Source organism: Etheostoma spectabile, chromosome 19, assembly GCF_008692095.1.
Source record: "Etheostoma spectabile isolate EspeVRDwgs_2016 chromosome 19, UIUC_Espe_1.0, whole genome shotgun sequence".
Classification (NCBI taxonomy): domain Eukaryota; kingdom Metazoa; phylum Chordata; class Actinopteri; order Perciformes; family Percidae; genus Etheostoma; species Etheostoma spectabile.
The window spans coordinates 17026583-17032411 of NC_045751.1; the positions used below are offsets into that span (position 1 = coordinate 17026583).

General features: G+C 40.6%; 1 protein-coding gene and 1 long non-coding RNA gene across 2 annotated transcripts in view; both read left to right on the plus strand.

The window, feature by feature from the left end:
- Nucleotides 1-3199, plus strand: part of LOC116707230 (uncharacterized) — a 3395-nt gene extending 196 nt beyond the window's left edge. Inside the window, exons 2-3 of the long non-coding RNA XR_004336429.1 lie at nucleotides 1164-1172; nucleotides 3075-3199. This is a non-coding gene — a long non-coding RNA (uncharacterized LOC116707230). The remainder of the gene's footprint in view (nucleotides 1-1163; nucleotides 1173-3074) is intronic.
- The window catches only part of zanl (zonadhesin, like), a 67636-nt gene that overhangs the window by 33906 nt on the left and 27901 nt on the right, over nucleotides 1-5829 (plus strand). The window lies entirely within an intron of this gene.

Sequence of the window (5829 nt, forward strand, 5' to 3'; positions counted from 1 at the left end):
GGGAATGGCAATTATTGCAGCGGTGACGAACATTCCATAAGTATTGATACATTGCAGATATTATTATGTATGAATGTGTCAAGCACATACTCAAAAACATTGTTGTTTCAATTTATGTAAGTATCTGCACAATACATTTTTGGGAGGCATGATGTTTAGATTGTATTGTATATGACTATTCATTGTTTTTGTGTGTGGGTGTGTGTGTGTGTGTGGGGGGTGTGGGTGTGTGTGGTTGGGGTCAGGTGGGATAACTGGTACCTGGAGGGTTGTGAGCCGAAGTGTGTGTGTCAAAGCGGTGGTTTGTCCAGTGTCACAACAGCAGCTGTAGCCAACCACTGAGGCTGCCAGCTAAACGACGGAGAATATGACTGGTCCCTGGGTATGTACACTACACACCCATGACATTTTTCAAACTTCTGAAAGAACTTACGTGTGTTGGGGACATACAAAATGTCTATGACACCATGATACCACACACACCTAAGCACAGCCCGACTTTCTACATAAAAAAATACACACCATCTCCTCACTACATGAAACAAAGAGGCATCGCACATCTCCAGCACATCTTCCACAATAACTCCCCTATCACTCTCCAGGACGCCACCAGAAGAGCTGATATGAGGAAGATTTGAACAGTACTTTCAATTATAATTCTAAAATCAAAAATCTATTACATTTTACAACCTAAACAAAACCAATTAAAGTTAAGTAAATTCTTGCCTCTTTTGTTCAGGAAATGGTATCTGCTCAGTATCGCGATCCCCACTACACCACCTTTGAAAACACACCCACCATTATATGGGAGCGTGCTCCTACACCCTGTCCAAACCCTGCAACGCCTCCTCCGGCATGCCCTACTTCACCGTGGACACCCAGAAAGAGCACAGAGGGAGCAATAAGAAGATTTCCTATGTCAGGGCCGTGGTGATCAATGTGAGCGGTGTGACGGTCATCCTGGGCAAGGGTCGCACAGTCCAGGTATGTTACATGCTCGCTAAAATAATAATCTCTGCTGTTTTTTTTGTTTTTTTGCACTTCTTCAAAAACTGTCTTTCTTATGCTTTGGCTACTCTGAACGTGTCCAACTGCAGACCGTTCGTGGATTAGATGTGTTTCAGTTACTAAATTAGGAGTTTGCGGGGGGGGGACATGGCCAGGGGGAAAGTGTGGAGTGAAACTGAAGATGGAAAATCTTTCTCAGCAGACGAGACATTTTTTTAATTTAAAATTATTTACATTATTAATGGCTGCATCACATTGCAATATTTATCGGAACTGAGTTCTTATTAATATCATTAGTTCCCCTCTTTTCTGCGTTAAAAAGAAGGTCTATGAATTATACATTTGGAACAATAGACAAGAAAGCACTGCCTTCAATCAATGCCTCCACTTTGGGGCTGCACGGTATGAGGAAAAGATGTGATATGTAAAAACATTGTTAAATATCATTTGCAATAAGTAAGCATATTAGAGTGTACTCAGTTTGCTGTTTCTTCTGCTTTCAGTATAAAATACGTGAAATTATTTGTTGAAATTGAAAACAAATGAAAGGAAATCCTTCCCAAAGTCCTTTCATTGAACAAATTAAACATTTAATTAAACACAAAAGGCACCACTAAAATATCACAATGAGGATAAAAAAGAGATATATAGTGCAGCGCTACTCTACATCTGCCCAGCATCAGAACCAACATCTCTGCTGTATGTCTTCCAGGTCAATGGGACGGTGGTTGTTCCCCCCGTCACCTCCATCGATGGCGTAAAGATCTACCTGAGCGGCACGTTTGTTGTCCTGGAGACATCCTTTGGCCTAAGGGTGCGTTTTGATGGCAACCACCACGCTGACGTCACCGTGCCGACCTCCTACAATGGCCTGCTCTGTGGCATGTGTGGTAAGGACCAGTTGTGACCCATTTCAAGTGGAAATGGTCCTATTCCGATACTTGAACTTGCATTTTGGCCATTACCAAGTACTGATCCAATATCAGTGTGTCATATATTTTATTACGTTTTAACAGCAGAATACTACTAACCCTGTATGGTGATATGATTTCTATCTTTGTTATATGGCCTGGCTCAGGTAAACCTTTTGTGAAACTGACAAAAAACAATGAACGCCATAGAACTTTATTTATATCCAGTTTTACTTTGCATAAGTGTGGGTGTTTTACTCTCTCTCTCTCTTGCGTTGTGTGGTGTTACAGACGAAGCTGTCGCTCTCTGTGGCTACACAGACGTTTTTCTGATAAATAGCAGGATAGTGTTCACAATCAATTTGTCACTATAAAGAGCTCCAGTTAGCATGAAACAGGCTACTGCAAACCTGTGATGGCGTTAAAATGACATAAGAAATACCGTTGATACAAAAGTAGACAACTCTACCTGATAAATAGCAGAATAGTGTTTCACATTACATTCATTGCCATAAAGGCTCCAAAAGTTGGTTTCGCGGGCCCCACCAGACACAGCAAGCCAACACAACGTGGTGAACCAAAGTGGTCTCTCTTATAAAAGTAGAGACCTCCAATGTAGATATACTGTAGGCTTACTAAACTTTATCACATGAACACATTTACCTAGCTTTAACAGTGGAGCTCAGGTATGCACTTACCATGAAGTAGGCTACTGCAGATGTGATAGATAAATTTACCCTAAAGTCTGCAGATAGCACCTAGATGGTGCTTGTGTCAGAAAAAAAGCCTGTCTCATTTGGAAACTACTAGACATGAAAAGTTACCTTTTTTTTGGCAAGTGGAATATTTAACTCCACTCACACTAATGGTACTTACCAATGCTTACCAGTATTTTAGGCAGTAACAGGGCTTTCCTAGTGGTATCGGTCTCTCAGACATAATAACAACATTCTCTACGGGGTCAATTCCACAACTGATTGCAGCCAGCGATAAGTTTGGTCTATTTCTCGACCGCTACTCTGTCCACTTTACTTGCTTGAGTGTACCAGTGGTCTGCACTGAGTCTTAATGTTGTTTCCCCGGCAGGAAATTCAATGGAAACTCCAAAGTGACAACTTGAAACCAGACAAATACCAGCCGCTAACACCAACGTAGTGGTTCACAGAGAAGGACTGCTCCGAGCGCTGCAAGTGTAACGGCAACAACAACATCATCTGCGAGCCGTGGCAGTGCAGCCCGGCCCAGGAGTGTAAAGTTGTAGAAGGTGTGCTGGACTGCCACCCTACAGGTAAACCTAACAGACTGGAGGACTAAAGATTTACCTGACTACCAAGCACTGGAAGACTCTAAACTTAACCGCTAGCATTAGGTAACTTCAAATGGTGCAATATGTAATACTGACAGCTAGTGTTTAAAATAATTACTGCTGTACAAATTAAAAATACTGGAGAGAATAATCTCCCCTGCAACGGAGGTTGCAAGGCTGAGACCATATAATTTACAATGTTGCTAGACGCTTGTCTCACATAGCAAGACATTACTTCACTGCACAGCAAAGTAGCTAAAGGTAGATGCTGGTTACATTGACTTAGAATGATGGCAGCAATCGCTAAGCACACTGTTAACTCATGGTCCTCTCTTTACAATTTACAAGGACCAGTCGGGATCACTTTACTGGCTATGTCTCAATTGTTTAGCGAGTAACCAACTCTGGTACTCTAGCTATATAATTCTCTGTGAATACACAAATGTTGAAATTACATAAAATGCCCGTTCCCAGTAGCCGTGATAATTAGCCTGAAGCTAATGCTTACCTGTTCAGGAGGATATTAGCCAACTCTGCGTCCTTTTGGGCTCTAAGCCGTCTCCATATTTCAAATACATCTTCAATATTTGCCCAGGTTTTTTTACGTTGCTGGTCACAACACCGTTAGAAACATGATGTAAAATCAGAATATAGCATAGAAAATCTGCTTAGAAATATAGGAAATAGTGAATTAGATAGAACAACATAATGTAATTCTACCATATAAAACCTCACATTCATTATTAAGTTAACTTATTTTAATTTTAAACAAATTGTACATGCAAATACAATACAAAGTGCTCGTTCCATGGTATCAGAATTTTGGATAGTCATCATGGAAATATTAATTGGTCTTGTGACAAGGGCTGGGAAGATTGGCAGAGCAGTTAGCCATGTGACAGTACTCTGATCCAATAGAAAACCCAATTGTCAGATTGACAGGACTCTACCCAATGGATTAGTGGGGGGCGCAAGGCGGGTGTAATCATATTTTAAAATTTTAAAAACTAATTTTAGCACCTGGCCTACCCATTGGGGGACACAACACGAGTACATGTGGACAAAAAAAACATGCTAAATAAACAAATGTTTATTTTCGAAGCAGATTTTAAATTAGATTATAACAATTAAACTATTTGCCCTTATGAAATCTAATCATGGCATGGCTGATAACAGGGCTAAACGTTTGGAAGATGATAAGCAACCTCAAGCGGCAACCTTTGGCTCCAAAAGAATTTGGCAAATGCAGAAGTGCTTTAAACCTGCATTCCATGTAATTTCCAGCAGGGGGCACTGGTTGCAAAAAGAAGTCAAATTTTACAGAAGTCTGTGAAAAAAACGTCTATACTTCTCACTTGATTTATTAACTTAGTATAATCATTCCTAGTGAGTTTATGGTTCCAATTGCTAGTTTCAAGTCTTCTTAAATACAGCATGAGGTTAATTTTGTAAATGATGGTCCTATATAGAGTAAAATAGACTGTAAAGCAGGGCAGGGATGTTTAAGGGGTGGGGCTAACATTACCTTGTGGTTGAGGGGCAAGTCAATCACTACCACGATGTTGTGGCCTGTGGGTGTTGTCGTTGTTTTTGTCTTTGAACTTCACTTCTTCACCTACAGTGTCTCGTTCAGCGTTCGGTTGTACTGAAAGACACTATTTATTTAGTTAGTTTACTACTAAAGACACTAAGGAGTCGGCATTTCATTCTTAATTACACGTGCACCTTGCTAATTAAGCTAGCTAGCGCGCGTTAGCTTGTCCTAGCTCTGTAAAGCTGAAAATGTGATACTAAGTTGTAACAATACATTACTGGAAGGTGACATTTGGGTACATCATTACAACCAAATGTTGTTTTGTTACCAGAACAGAACTACAGCTCCTAAATACAAGTTGTTCAATGTTAACAAGTAAAAAAGTTGCTGAATTGTGACTCGAGTAACTGCAGCTGTGTTGTACTCTGACATTGTGTGTGTGTGTGTGTGTGTGTGTGTGTGTGTGTGTGTGTGTGTGTGTGTGTGTGTGTGTGTGGGTGTGTGTGTGTGTGTGTGTGTGTGTGTGTGTGTGTGTGTGTGTGTGTGTGTGTGTGGACCTCTTCCTCAGGCTCTCAGGACGTGTGGTGCTGGAGATCCTCACTACAACATTGACAAAAGTTCTTCAGCTTCAGGGAACATGTACCTACCTCTGGCAGGAGCTGCCAAGAACCGCCAGGTAGGTGTCTTTTATTTCCATTGCACCTGAACACAATGTTTTATGTCACTGGTCAAAAATTCTCAACCTGCCACAGCTCTTACACAAACAGTCCAATTGCGACCACATTTTGATGACACATACACAGATCCAGTATTTGGATCATGCTTTACTTGAGTAAAAGTATGCTGTCAGGTGAATGTAGTGGAGTAAAAAGTACAATATTTCTCTATGAAATCTAGTAAAACTAGAAAATGGCTTTACAAATAAAAGAATCAAGTACTCAAATATTTACTCAAAGACAGTAGCCTACTTCAAAGATCTACTTGAAGTTCTCTTGTAAAATCTGATGTCCTCACACCAGAAGGTGGCACTACAACCACATGATGAATTAAAACAATCATAGTTGCCATTA